The sequence below is a fragment of the Talpa occidentalis genome, unplaced genomic scaffold (genome assembly GCF_014898055.3).
Source record: "Talpa occidentalis isolate TD23 unplaced genomic scaffold, MPIMG_talOcc4v2.1 talOcc4.4, whole genome shotgun sequence".
In the NCBI taxonomy this organism is placed as follows: domain Eukaryota; kingdom Metazoa; phylum Chordata; class Mammalia; order Eulipotyphla; family Talpidae; genus Talpa; species Talpa occidentalis.
The window spans coordinates 128,915,301-128,931,066 of NW_023604295.1; the positions used below are offsets into that span (position 1 = coordinate 128,915,301).

Here is a 15,766-nt window from a genome sequence, read left to right on the forward strand (position 1 = left end):
CGGGTGAGTCAGGAGAGGTCCGCTGCTCCATTTGGGTAGCTCCCTGGGCAGGGATTGAACTCGTGCTGCAGTGGCTACGGACAGCTTCATAGGTTGCATCTTAACCCCTTGCGCCACCAGGGAGGCCCCCAAACCTTTGAAATTTTTTAATCTCCCTACCCCAGAAAATAAGAATACTCCTTTATTACAAGCTTTGTGCTTTTACTTCCTATTCTTGACATTCTAGAGCCCAAAGATATTTAAACAAGTATTAGATTAGTTGTTTGGAGCAGAGACATCTTTTATCATGTTGTTCAGAGCAGTCAAGACTACTGAAACCTCTGACTAGACTCCCATCAGTGCTCTGTCAAATGGACACAACAGTATTGAGAAGAGTGTATCAAGGCAGAGAAACCAAACTCTAAAAGTGTAAAAATCAGTCAATGTCCAAACTGAGATGAGAAAATATACTGATCTTCACACATCTTCAGACTGTATGTTCATGGAGTAATTTGGGAATAAATCCATGATTTGCTTGGTACTAAAGGACTTAATGGTCTGCTGTGTTACGTTATGGCTTTCCCCAGAAGTGTCCAAGATGGTCTCCAAATCACTGACAGGGGAATTTTGTTGCAACTGGATCAGGGCTTGCAGGGTTTTCTCTCCAGAGCTGTACAACTGATGCATCCAGGCCTGGTTATTCCCAGCTTGAGCACACCAGGCCTGACGTTTCCAGGCCTGGCTGCTCCATACCTGCTTGCTCTAACCTGGGTTACTCCAGGCGTGCTCACACCATGTTGGAAGAGCCTCAGGAGTGTTCATCAGGGATCCCTGGAGATTGGACGAGAAGCTGGGGTATTCTGCAGGTACCCAGCACTTCTGAGTCCCACTGGTGCTGTTCTTTGGCCAGTTATTTTTCTCCCACCTCTTACATTTCATTCTCTGGTTCTGGAAACAGACCTTGACCTGGTTGTAACTTAAGGTTCAGGATGTTGGAACACACTTTTTTTTTTTTTAAGATTTATTTATTTATGCATACAAGAGCTGGGGTACAGGCCAGAGATGCCGGGGGTGGGTGGTGAGAGGATTCACCAGAGACAGAATGGGGAACAGAACAGGCAGACTGACCCAAGTACACTGCTGAGGGGAGTAGCGGGTGAGTCAGGAGAGGTCTGCTGCGCCATGTGGGTTGCTCCTTGGGAAAGCCTGGGATCAAACTCATATAAAATCTATGCATTCTAATTTTTATTCTATATAATATAATTTCATGTAGGTATGAAGACTATATAAAAATACAGTTATATGTACATATATATTTGTTCTATTTCTCTGGAGAATCCTTGCTTCCTATTTTTTTTGCAAGCATTTAAATCCAATTCAATGGAAGTTACACATTTTTATTGCCTAAGGAAACCTACAGCAATATGAAAGGAAAGGCAGAGCGGAAGGGATTTAAGATGGAATGACCCACACTTCTCCCCTGATGCAGTGTTACTATGGGTAACTGTTGTACCAGAATCATATGTCAAATTTAGATTAAATATTGACAAAATTCCCACCTGACTTTAATAAGGAAATGGAAATTCTAATAAAGGTAATGGAAGATTGTTTAAAAAATACAAAATAGAAGGATTTCAAAAGGTGGGGTTGTGGGGACTGCTCAATTACAAAAAAAAAGAGAGAAAGAAAGAAAGAAGGGTGATGAGGGCCTCACTGGTGGTGCAAGGGGTTATTTATTGTATTTGTTTAAAATTCTCCATAAATGACTTTTTAAGAAAATGAGTATTTAAGAATAATTATAAGGGGTTCTCCTTGGTGGTGCAAGGGTTAAGCACAGTGCTATGAAGCAATCCTCAGACTCTGCAACACGAGTTCAATCCCCAGCCAGCCAAGGAGCAACCCACATGGCACAGTTGCGTCTACTGCTCCCCTCAGCAGTGTATTTCAGTCATTCTGCCTGTTCTGTTCCCCGCTCTGTCTCTGGTGAATCCTCTCACCCCCACACCTCTGGCCTGTACCCCAGTTCTTGAATGCATAAATAAAAAAATCTTTGGAAAAAAGAAAGAAGGGTGATGAAATATATTCAAAGCCACCACTCTGGAGATGGAATCACTCTAACAGATACATTAAGTCTAGAAGGAAGGGAGGAAAGAGCTGAACTCTAGAGAAACTGTTAAAATAAAAGAGATGCAACAACAGGGAATCTTTTGAGCAGAGAAAAGGAGGTGAGAAGACCAGAGGGGGGAAGTTGGAGTCTCCAGGTGCTAGGGGGAAAGGATGTCCTGAGCTAATCCCATACAGGCTTTGTGGACACCACCCCCACTCCAGACCAAAGCCATCAAGACACTGGGAACTACAAATCCCATCACCACCAAAGGGAAGGATGCTGGGACCTGAGGGTAGAGTTAAGCAGCCAGGTTTGGTATAAAACCAGACACGTGGGTCTGGGGGGGTCTCTCTCTTGGCTCCACAGCTGTTGGCTCACCGCCAGCCCTCAGAGTGCCATTTGGGATTCCATGTCAGTGGAACAGGTAGGATGCATTAAAGACTTTATCTTCCTCTTTTCTCCCTGAGTTGTACATTTCCTCATTTGCCCCTCCCTTCTAAATAAACTTTTTATTAACCTTTTGTGTGTGCCTGCAGTCAAGTATAAGTCCCTTTTAAGTGTGCGAGTGAGGACCCACAGTCAGGCAACCCGTTTTATATTGGTGTTGCCCTGTAACACAGGTAGGTCACAATTTGGAGGTGATCAAGTGGGAGTACTTCAGACATCACAGGCTGCAGACTAAGTCTGTGCCTGGAGCAGTGAGACAAATGTGAGACAAAATGAAAAGAGCTGAGAGACAGCGGGGAATCTTCTCTGTTTTTGCTTGACTCCCTTGGGAGTGCCAACCTTCTGTTTTAGCTCCGAGGGTATTTTCATATATTTACACTCCGTGCACCATCTGTTATTTTCCTGTTTGATTCATTATGAAGTTCCCCCTACATGTTGGAGTAACTGAAATCACTGCACCTTTATGTTTTCTGGGAATGAAAATTATGAATGACCAGAAAGTAAGAGCTGCAGGCAATTAGTCATCTGGGCCCAACCTGTCTGCTGCCCTGGGTCACACAGCATGATGGTGACCACCCCCATCTCCAGCTGCTGGGCATTGGTACACTGTTACTGGCTTCTTCCTGGTCTGGTTAGTGAGGGAAGCTTTGGAGAGGTTGATAAACAAATACAGTAGGAGAAATGAGGGATGTGATGAACATTTTGCTCTGAGAACTAACTAAATAGGGATGTATCATAAGCATCCCAATTATATCTAAAGAGTTTGAATATGGGGCCTTCCTGGTGGCGCAGGGGGTTAAGCACAGCACTATGAAGCTATCCACAGCCTCTGCAGCACGAGTTCGATCCCTGGCCTGCCAGGGAGCTACCCACATGGCACAGCAGACCTCTCCTGACTCACCCGCTGCTCCCCTCAGCAGTGTATTTCATTCAGTCAGTCTGCCTGCTCTGTTCCCCACGCTGTCTCTGGTGAATCCTCTTACCCCCACACCTCTGGCCTGTACCCCAGTTCTTGCATGCATAAATGAATACATCTTTATAAAAACAGTTTTAATATGTATCAAAACTCTCCACCCTCAACCTCAACCCCACCCAGTATTATTGAACTGTAGAGGAAAAAGACTGAGAAATTAATCAAGAGTTCTACTTTATAAATACTTAGTCTCTCAAAAAATTTTTTCCCAGTCAATTTAAAAAAAAATTTACATTTAATGATAATTCATGTAAGAGGGAATGATAGAGGGAAAGTATTAATAGTGAGAAAGTTTCAAGTTAGGGTATAAATAAGTTTTGTTTTTTTTTTAATATCTCTTCTTTAAGAGTTTTATTGTTTAAAAGGTTGGAAAAAGGAAGTACACATATACAGTAAAGCAAAGGTATCTAATATACTGGCATTTCTTTTCATTCAATGGACCCACAACAAGGTCATGAGTTCGAAGAGCCAGGAGCAAAGTCCAAATGTGTGTGCAGTTCAGAGAGCTCTAGGCCTTCTCTTGGCTCTATGCCTGTCAGTGTGGTATTTCATTGTCAACGGCCTCCATCATGATTTCTGTCAAGATGGCGACTCTGCTTTCTCTGGAAGGATGGAGGGTACAGAATGCTCCAAACCTGTAGATAGAAAAACCTGACCTTGATCCTGACAAAGTTGTTTAAGATTTGACTCAAACTGACTCAATGCTTACTGCCTCACTCTCTTCCTGGGAAGACAACTAAGAAGGGCTTATGCAGATACTAATAAGGAGCACACATTCCATAATCTGAAATTTGTATAATGTGTAATATATAAATGTGCCTATATATAACTATAGTATGTATTTAATAAATTATGTATTTAATAAATTATAGATATTTTATATATAATATCTATCTAAAAATTTCAAGAGTACTTTTGAAAAATTTTTTTTATTTATTTCCAAAAAGAAGAAGCACCATCTTTGGAGAATTGCAGTTGGAACATAAACATTTAATCCTTGAAAGAGAGATAAACTCTGGAGCATAGCACAAAAAGATGACATAGTCACAAAACTCTCACACATGCTATTCCACTAAATCATTGAATTTTCTGGTTTTGATTTGAGGTAATTTTTTTCCTAAATGGTAGCAGAAAACATTAGTCTCTGAAGACATCCCTACTGCTATAGACATGGATGCTACTGGTATTGTCTTTTGCACAGATTCTGGTTCCCAATTTTTTACCGAGTTAATATGTAAATATTTTTCATCCAAGTATTCTGTAGTACTTTTTTTTTTAAGATTTATTTATTTTTATACAAGAACAGGGTACAGGTCAGATGCGTGGGAGAGTGAGAAGATTCACCGGATACAGAGCAGGGAACAGAACAGACAGACTGACTGAAATACACTGTTGAGGGGAGCAGCGGGAGAGACAGGAGAGGTCTGCTGCGCCATGTGGGATTCTCGCCGGCCGGCCTGCCGGGATCAAACTGGCACTGCAGAGGCTGCGGACAGTTTCATAGTGCGGTGCTCAACCACCTGCGCCACCAGGGAGGCCCTATTCTGTAGTACTTTTTGGATAACAGAGACTTGCTAAAGACCTAGAAAAGCAGCACATTTTCTTGACTTAAACAAAAAATTAGTTCTCATTACTTTTCCTGCTTTAAGGTCAACAGAGTGCAATAAACAGTAACAAGCAAACTAAGCAAAACATATATACATTTCAGTGTCTAATGAATTAAACTATGTTTTCGACAGACAGATGGCATTGTGAATCCTAATACTTGCTAGGTTGCCTTCTGTGTGCTATTCTAAAGGGTAAAAAATTAAAGAAAGCATTTCTACACTTTCCTGCATCAGCAGGAGTGCGAAATAATTCTTCCTTTCAGTCTGCTCAACTTGTACTCAGTCTATTATGCTATATAAAGGCAATGAAAAAAAAAGTGCTTCAAGTGTGGTGTCTGTCACATCCCAGACTGGGAAAGGGTACTAGACTGTTTGCTCAGGGATGTAATTTTGCCCTTTGTCTTAATTAGCAGTTGGAAGATTGCAAGGCATAAAAATGGGTGACAAAGAAAAATAAATGCATGTTCACCTGCAGCCTGCAGTGTTTTAAACGAAGTTATTTTCTCTTCATCTGAAACTGACATAGTCATGCTAGAAAAAGAATGATCTGATTTTAAAAATATGAGAGAAAATATATGATCCAGAAATACAGTTCTTTATATAAGTATGAAGATCTTTCCATGAACCTGCTAAGCATTCTTCAGTCTATTTTTTTTTTAATTTATTTTATTTATACAAGATCCAGGGTACAGGCCAGATGAGCGGGAAGGTGAGAGGATTCACCAGAGACAGAGTGGGGAACAGAACAGGCAGACTGACAAAATACACTGCTGAGGGGAGCAGCGGGCAAGTCAGGAGAGGTCTACTGTGCCATGTGGGTTGCTCCGAGGCTGGCAGGGATCGAACTGGCACTGCAGAGGCTGAAGACAGCTTCACAGCACTGCGTTCAACTGCCTGCGCCACCAGGGAGGCCAGTCTCTATATTTTCTTTTTTTTTTTTTTTGAACAGTTATAATTTAATTGTGTGATTACTCAGTATTTATTTAGAAGGAGAAAAGAGTGCTTCTGTCACTCAAAAAAACAGGAGGCATTGCAGAAATATAGATGATATTACCATTTTGGTTTTTGTGATTATTATATGTGTGGGAAATTGTGTCTAGAATCAGATGAGAGTCTGATGACATCTCAAAAGCTCGGGGAGCTGTGACACCATGGCACTAGATGGAATTGCAGAAAGTGTCAGTCAGTACTCAAATGGCACTTATTGTATCTTTTATGGTAGGATGGTAGTTGGCATTTATCTCTAAGTAGGGTTACCAGATTAGCCAAAAAACCCCAAAAACAAAACAAAAACAAATGATACAAACTCATACTAGAACATGCAGTGAAATTTGGATTTCAGATGACCAATGAATAATTTTACAAGTATAATCATTCAAATATTGCATGGGCATACTTATACTAAAATGATTTGTTGTCCTGAAATTCACATTTAATTAAGTACTCTAAATTTATCTGGAAACTATAAAAACACAAAAAGTTATCATCTCTGGTCTCGACACATTTCCTGTAGTGAGGGGGTAATAGTATAAATACTACGGACTGGAAATGAAGAAAAGGAACCATATGGTTTCTGAGCATAGAGCAAGGTGTAAGCAAACTCAGTAGACCAACTCTATTTCTGTCATTAAAAAGTGCCCACTCACGGGTTGATGAAAAATATTTTGTTGTATGCTGAGGTCCTTCAGTCCAGCCTAAGATTGAGTTTTCTACCCTGATCTACTCTTACTAAGGTTGGATTCTCAAGAATGATACAGAATTTTGGTATTGAATAAACGAGTTAATTCATCAACCATGAATACGCTTGTGGAATTTCTCCCTCTTCTGGGGTGGTGTCACTGAGAAACATCTTAAGCCATATGACATCAAATACTGATTTAAGACAACACATTGTTCAAAACCAAAGACAACTGATCTTGAAGTTGTGTCTTTTCATGTTTTATTTCTTACCCACGAAAAGGATGGCACCTTATAACCACATGCTTCTATTCCCATCAGCACCCACATGCGTAGCAGAGACCTTACCAATGTTGGATTTCTGTTAGGAACTCAACACCCAGACAGCTGCCCCTCAGATGGAGAGGTAGGTAGAGCGTGGTGCCTACTCTCTGGACTTTGATTTAGGCTCTCTGGATTCTGCCTACATTGCTATGTGAATTGATTTGAAATAAAATAGATGCTTTTAAAATATTTTGCAATTCTTAAAAATTCAGTTTAAAAGTTAAGAAATACAGATCTAACCCTTTATTTATACTTAAATTAAAAGCAGGGCCCCAAACTCAAATGCCTACAGGATCAGTTTGGTAACTAAATGAGTGGTAAGCAGATGGAGTTGGCCATGACTTGGAAAACACTTGCAAATTCAAGATGTTGGGGAATTTTTATCTCCAGATAACGTTTATGTTTGTGATGAGTAAATGAGAGCCTCATTATTGTGACTAGATTCTGAAAGGTTAGCAAAATATTTACATAAGCTGAAAATATGTGTTTTTGCTTGAAATCCTGATTATTCAATGGTGGTTATTAATGGGATATTTTTAAAACCTGAGAAAAAAAATTTTGCCACGGAGATGTGGTCATCAGATCTCTAGTAGCCCTGACTAAAAGCATCATTACATCTATAAGCTTTTATTCTCCAGGTTTCAAACACTGGATTTTTTGGTCCTTCTTTATTGCCCACCTCTTTCTTACATTCTGAACTAACGTGCACATATCAAGCAAACATTCCAAAAATGTGTATGTGACTGTTGTCCTCTTTCAATTAGTTATCTTATTGTCATAATTATGATTAAAATCTACTGAGCATGTATATATGGTCCAGAATTTTCTAAGTTAAATGTATAGTTTCATTTCATCTTGAACAAAACCCTAGTGGATAAATGCTACTACCCCATAATACAGTTTCTGTTCATCCTTCCTCTTGAACAAACCACCCTAATACTTAAGGACTTAATAAAACAATTTATCCTTTCTAATAATTCCCTGGCTTGGCAACTTGGATGGTTTTTGTGCTGGGGCCACCTGGGGTTATTCATGGGGCCACCATCACCTGAGCTGATACTGGATACTATGATGACCTCAGTTACTGTCTGGTTGTTAACTGTCCCCTGGGTATCACCAGGCTTGTCTACATGATCTCTCATCCTTCAGTAGGCTAGTATGGTGGTTTGATTTCAAGAGGGTGAAAGTTAAAACTGCAAAGTCTCTTGCATGTTACATCTATTACATTCATTGGCCCAAGCAATACAAAAGGCTAGTCTTGATTGAACATGGCAGAGGACTGTAAAAGGACATGCCTTTTAGGGTGGCATGTTTTATCCAAAACCATTTTGTAATTATTTACCCTTTATAGATACCTTAACTGAGGCATAGGTGTATAACTTCTCATCATTTGTAATTAGCAGAACCTGGTTTTGAGTGGCTACAGGTCTCTCATTCTTTCCGGCCAAAAGTCGTTATTCCAATAATGTTGCTATTTATCTAATGTTGTTTCTGAAGGATAACACTTATTTAGGGGCAAAAGTCTTTAATTATTTGATTTTTTTAAAGATTTATTTATTTAGAAGAACTGAGGTGCAGGCCAGAGATGTGGGGGTGAGAGGATTCACCAGAGACAGAGTGGGGAACAGAACAGGTAGAATGACTGAAATACACTGCTGAGGGGAGCAGTGGGTGCGACAGGAGAGGTCTGCTGCGCCATGTGGGTAGTTCCCTGCCTGGGGATTGAACTTGTACTGCAGAGGCTGCGGATAGCTTCATAGTGCTGTGCTTGACTAACCCTTGTGCCACCAGGGAGGCCCCAAAATTCTTGTTTTTTTTTTTAAATCACCCTATAATTATTCTTTTTTTAAAAAAGATTTATTTATTTATGATACAAGAGCTGGGGTACAGGCCAGAGACGGGGGTGGTTGAGAGGATTCACCAGAGACAGAGTGGGGAGCAGAACACGCAGACTGACTGAAATACACTGCTGAGGGGAGCAGTGGGTGTGACAGGAGAGGTCTGCTGCGCCATGTGGGTATCTCTGCAGCCGGCAGGGATCGAACTGGCACTGCAGAGGCTGCGGACAGCTTCATAGTGCTGTGCTTAACCCCTCGCACCACCAAGGAGGCCCCCCTATAATTATTCTTAAATACTCATTTTATTAAAAAGTCATTTATGGAGAATTTTAAACAAATACAATTAATGCTTAATGTTCTGCCTGTTTGTTTAAATGCCAAAAAAAAAATCAGAAAAAAGTAAATTCACACTTAGATTTTTATTTTTGCCTTTATAGATAGAAAAGTTGGGTTAAGTGATGCAGGATCAACGGCATCCATTTGTATCTTTAGAATGAGGTGAAGGAGGATTGGAAGATTGTGGTGAATATGTCTTTTATTCATGAATAAAGAAAAAATAGAAAAATAACCTGTAACTGTAGATAATTCTGAGAAAATACATTATAAAAATGTTCTTAGCTTGCTTTTAATGGGGTTATGTGTGCATTCTGAGACTTGAATATATTATTTGAAATGATTTCTCCAAGCCAATAAAGATTTCATATTCTAGAAAATTAAGTTGCTGACCAGCATGTCAGATTAGACAGATGCAATATCATTTCTTAACATTTTAGGAAAAATATCAGGATACTTAATGAAAACCAAAAAGACTATTCATTGAGAAGGCTGAATGAGTGTTCTATTTTGAGATACAAATCTACAGAATTTAATTTACAATACTTTACTAAGTGCTCAAAAATTACCCTAATTTTTATCAACTTTTTTTTAAACTAGTTTTATTTTGATTGGTCATCAATTATTTTCAAATTGTTTATCTTCTCCAAATAGTATTGCATAATTTTCATGATCCTATTCAGATTTGTATGCAAGGAAACAAATTGAAGACACAGTTTCATTGAAATGGATTGAATAAGAACAAGAAAAAGTAGAAAATTTCTGGGACTGTATGGGATTTTCAAGATTTATGAGCTATTGAAGTTTGCAATTTGAGTCAAAGACAGCATTTATTCACTTCTAAGAGATAGAAAACTCACTTGTGGGCTAATCTATGGGAAAATTCAGAGGCTATCTATTCTCATTCCAGTACAATCATTGACAGATTTGATTTGTCAGATAACTTTCCTTGACCAGTTTTTAGCCTTTATATATATAGGTATAAATATTTGAGCTTTCCTTAGGGGTAGGGCAGGATACTTCTGTTCTTTTGTAGATTTAAAGTAGCCACCATTGCTGGATAGACCTTATCATGTCCTTGCTCTGTCTTAGCTTTTACAATGCTACTGGACAGTAATGGTGGGCAGTGTTACTGGCCTTCCTGAAATGGGAATGTTGAGCTGGGTTCTCACAGAGAACAGAATCAAATAACTTACTCATTTTCCTCTCTACAAATTTGTGAGTTCACTACCTCATAGAAAAGTCCAGATACGTTCAGTTCATGAACACCATTTATAACTAAGGCAGATGTGTTTTCTTTATAATAGTGACAAAGTAAACTGAACTCGGATTTTTTTCTGGGAAACCATAATTCTGTCTTGATATACTATTACAAAAAAATCAAATGTAGAAATATCCACATGAATTTAAGAGATATGTTCACAAATTCTGAGAGGAACTGGTGTAGATGTTTCAACACATAAAGACTAGCATGAAAACACTAAAATTTTTAAACTAGATGTTAATTATTTATTTATTCAACAAATACTTCCTGAACGATTATTATGCTTGGGGGCTATACTTGATATTGGCAATACAAACTTAATATAGACATGGTCTCTGCTCATAGAGCTTTATAAGAGAGGCTACTTTCTTCAAAAGGAGAAATCTAATTCTTGCCAACCTCAGTTACATGAAAACTATGACTAAGGTCTAGAGAACAAGAGTCCTCACAATAGTCAGAAAGTGATTCTCCATCACATAGTAATAAATGCTACAGTATATATACAGACAATAGTTGGTTTTATGTAAAAGGGCACGTACTACAACCTCCTTTCAAACAAATTTTGCTGTGATCTAACAAAGGGCCAAATCTAAGAAGAAAAAAGAGTTTATTTATTGGTACATATTTACACGAACACACTGCACATTCTTAATTGGAATTAAAATTGTTTACTATCCCCAAAATGTAATTTCAAAATTTCCTTAATACCTTCTTCTAAGTCTATTGATATTTTTCCAAATATTCACAACAGAATGTTGGAAGACATATATAAAAGGTTCTCCTCACTAATCATATTGAAATATACACTTACTTTTCAGGACATTGAAGATGTGCATACCTCCTGAAGTCTTACCCCAAGGAAGCTTCAGCCAGATTGATGACAGTGTCTAGGGCTGGAGAGCGATGAAAGACAAATCAGGGAATCCCACCTCCACTTGTAGGAATTTTTATGTTTAATAAGAACAACAAACCTTCAGTTTACTTTGAGACAGTTTAGGCTTTCACAAGTATTTCAGATCTGTTTTTGTTTTCCAATCATGATTGTTTTAATAGTTCACAACAGCAATAATAGCAACAATTATCACAAGTTATTGCCTTGAAGCAGGCCAGTCACTTTTGTAAATGCCTTTGTCATATTATTTAATAGATCAGAAAAAAAATACTCTGAGGTAGGCAGTATAATTATATTCATTTTCTGATCAAGAAACTGAAACTCACAGAAGTGACCTAACAAAGACACAATTAATTAGTAGACTTGCCAAGATTCAAAGTAGACCTGACTGATTCCGAATATGGGGTTGACCATTTCTGCTTACCCTCTGAGTAAAGCAATCAGGCAATAATTAAAATAGAACAAATCATGCATGTAAGAAAAACATACCCTACCATTTAGATAGAAATAAAGATGAGGCTAAGACTATGCAGGAATGTCTATGCAGGAATATAGTGTGGTCTTTATATAAACTATCTGCATACAAAAATATAAACACTAAATTTTAAAAAAATTTTCACCCTGCTAATTGAAACCAACAGTTTCTTTTTTAATAAAGCAAAATTTAAATAATTAGTCAAGAAATCCCGGATAGTGGTATAGGCCTGAAATACTAATATATTCTGCTAGTCCCATTAATACCAGTTATTCAATATCATGATAAAGTTGCCCGCTGCTAAAACTGAGCATTTCCAACTTATTGGCACCAATCTGAATTCTTAAAACAAGACAATTTTAAAACCTACACATCATAAAAGGGAGAATTAAAATAAAAATTGCAAATCCTGGAGTATTATATGATATCTTGATTTTTAGCCCTTTAGATCATTTTGCTAAAAAGAAAATGACAGTTTTCATAATTTAAGAACTGGTTGATTTGCTCGCACATTATGCTCAGACTTACCAAAAATATATTCTTGTTTAAGTTCTTAAAAAATGTAATAAAGATCAGCAGGCTGAGAAACCATATGACTCTCCTACAACAAATATACAAACATTGCTTTTATATTTTCTTCCAGGGCTCCAAAGTTTACAGCTATCTTCGCCATGAATTCAGAAAATTGGCTCCATCTTTCTCTACAATCTGACTTCATTTTACACGCTTCACTTTCCACCCTTCAATCAAGCCAGCATTTTAACTCTTATATTGGGTCTACATACTCATCTAATTGCTGCCTTATGTCCTCGCTTACATCATAACACACAATACCTATGTATACTTGCCATGTCTTCTTCCCTAAGAGTTAATGTTTTACCTGCTACACAAAACACATTCTGCAGTTCTCTTACACTTCTACTCTGCTGGATTTATAATCTTTAGTACAAAGCCTATCATATTATGTGTGTGCCTACTTTTTATTTAAAGGGCATTTTGTTATTACAGAAGTTAAAATGCGCAATCCCTTTAATCTACAATGACAATGTTAAGAATATATATACTTACATATATGCATATACGTACATATATGCATATACTTACATATATGCAAAAACTTGGAAAATAAACTAAGTAGGAGGCCAGGTGAATTTTACTTCCATATATGAAAGCAGACAGCATTTGGTGAAACTAGAAAATATGAATATCCGTGTCTTCTGTGTTTTTATTTAATCCTCACAAACGTATTACTGAAGAATATGCTATACTATTATTCCCATTTTACAGAAAAATATGGATAGATGTTTATATCTGCACACATGAGTGTTGAAAGGACATACCAGCCATTGGTCATGGATTCCCATGGGGTTTGTAATTCAAGCTAGAGGAGACTTGGTTATCAATAGGTACCCTCCTGTACTGTTTATAAAAAATTATTTATACAAATTTAAGTGAAAATAATAACAGAGGAAAATATTTGCTGATTTCCCTTCCCATCTAAACTTTTAAAGCAGCAGTGATCTCTCAAAATACATTGATATATTCAGTGGATCGACTGCTGGCTCACTTACTTTCAAGGGAGACAAAATAAAACCAAATGCAATTTTCATAAATATAAAATCTTCAGAGCAGACTCAGTTCTTTTATTCAGGGATATAATATTTTACTTAGCTCATATATCCACTGTTGTAAAATAAAATACCTGCTTTTAAACACGCATAAGAAGACTGAGAATTTAAGATTTTGTTCAAAGTAGACATTGCAAGAAAATGCTTTCCTGAAGTGATTCTGTCATTGTTCAATTTTTTCCTTTAGAATTTGTATAGCACGATGAAATATATTTTATATTTATTTTAGAAATTTGTACCTTCACATGCATGAATATTAAAATATTGACTAGTTGGTGATATCAGAGCCATTCAGAAAAATCAGACTAATGTAACATAATTCAGTTTAGGGAATTCAATATGAGAAATTGTTTTCCAAGATATTAGACCACTTAGGGAGTCACGAGAGGCAGGTGAGATTACCTGCCATCTGAGCTGCCATTCTCCACTGGTTCAAAGTTCAAAGGGAGGAGTTAAAGAGCTGGAGCGGTCAACCAACGGTAGAACCTCGAGGTCCTAGGATTTCTCGAGCGATCTGGAGCAGTAGAGAACTTACCACCTTCTGGAGGTGTCACCAATGCAGAAAAGGAGAGAAACAAAGATATCCTCTGCTTTTCAAAAGTTCTCGTGGGTTAAGCACTTCATTTTTATGAAAAGTCTGCATTCGTACCTATTTTTGCTAACTGAAAGAAATCTGAAGAGGATTTTCTCCTTTAGGACAGAAGGCCAAAAGGGAAACTCCAGCCTGGCGTGTTTTGCGCAGCCGCAGGGGAGAAGAGCATCCGGCCGCAGGCCTTCCTCGGAGCTCCTTCCTGGGTGATGCTCTGTGCAGGTATGTGTGCGTCATAGCATTCCTGGCATACTCTGTGTGTTACTCTAGGTTTTGTCAATAATTTGCTATCATTTGGAGGGGTGGTGAAGGAATAGTCAGAGTTTTTACATTTAAGTTAAAGGTAACAGCTTCTCTGCTTTCTGCCACTTTGGCTTACCTTGCTCTATTCCTGCAGGAGGTGGGGGAACCTATTCGTTGGCTTTTCTCTCCTGTGAACTAACCTTCAGCCACTGCCTCTCTTTGGCAGAAAAGGGGGCAGGAGTCGATTTGCAAGAGAACCTGGGAAATGCAGCTTGCAGAGGTCCGCTCCCGCCCATCCCCCACTCCTCACCTGGAGCTTAGCAAGGGAGAGGAGAGAAAGTAAATAAACTGCTCTGTGAATAAACTGCACTGTCTGGATATTGGTTTTACAAGACTATATATGATTTAGTGGTGTAGGGTCACACCTCCATTTATGCCACTGCACATCCCACGCCCACTCTCCCTCCCCCTCTATAGCCCCAATTGTGCAGCCATTTCTAGAGTTTGTTTGGGTTTAGTTCTGTCAGTTCCTTTGTTTTGTTCCTCTATATTCCACACATGAGTGAAATCATCAGGTAGTTGTCTCTCTCCTTCTGACTTATTTCACTTAGCATAACCCTCTTCACTTCCATCCACGCTGTTTCAAATAGCGATCTTGCATCTTTTTATGGCTTAGTAGTATTCCAGCTTGTGTACCTTCCACATTTTCTTAATCCACTCATCTGTCTTTGATCACTTGGATTGTTTCCATAACTTGACTATTGTAAGTAAGTAATGCTGCAATGAACATAGGTGTGCATATGTCCTTTCAAATTCATGTTTTTGCATTCTTTGGGTAAATACCAAGGTGTGGAATTGCTGGATCATATGACATACCTTTTTTTTTTATAAATTTATTTTATTTTTTATTATTTTATTTTATATAATTCTTACATCATTTTTGCACAATGTATGCATTTTCATTTTGGTTATATTCCCCATACAATTCCCACCCCCCTTATTTTGACCCTAATCGCTCCTCTCCTCCCCCTTCCCCCCAGTAGTGTGTCTCTGGTCTACACTTGTTGCTTGTTGATTTTGATTTTTTCTTTATTATAATTAGTCTTTCTCCTGGTCCCTTTAGGTTTTCTAAATTCCTGCTATGAGTGAGACCATCCGGTATTTTTCTTTTTCTTTCTGTCTTATTTCACTGAGCATGATCCCTTCTAGCTCCATCCACATTGCTGCGAATGGCATGAGTTTATCTTTTTTGATTGCTGAGTAATATTCCATTGTGTATAAGTACCACATCTTCTTGGATCATATGGAATATCTAAATTTTAAGTATTTTGAGGAACCTCCATATAGTTTTCTACAAGGGCAGAACCAGTCTACATCCCCACCAGAGGGG

At 38.2% G+C, this 15,766-nt stretch overlaps 1 pseudogene; it reads right to left on the minus strand.

The window, feature by feature from the left end:
* Positions 1-456: 456 nt before the first annotated feature.
* LOC119258248 (homeobox protein NANOG-like) lies at positions 457-14,370 on the minus strand (annotated as a pseudogene).
* Between the last annotated feature and the right edge of the window lie 1,396 nt (positions 14,371-15,766).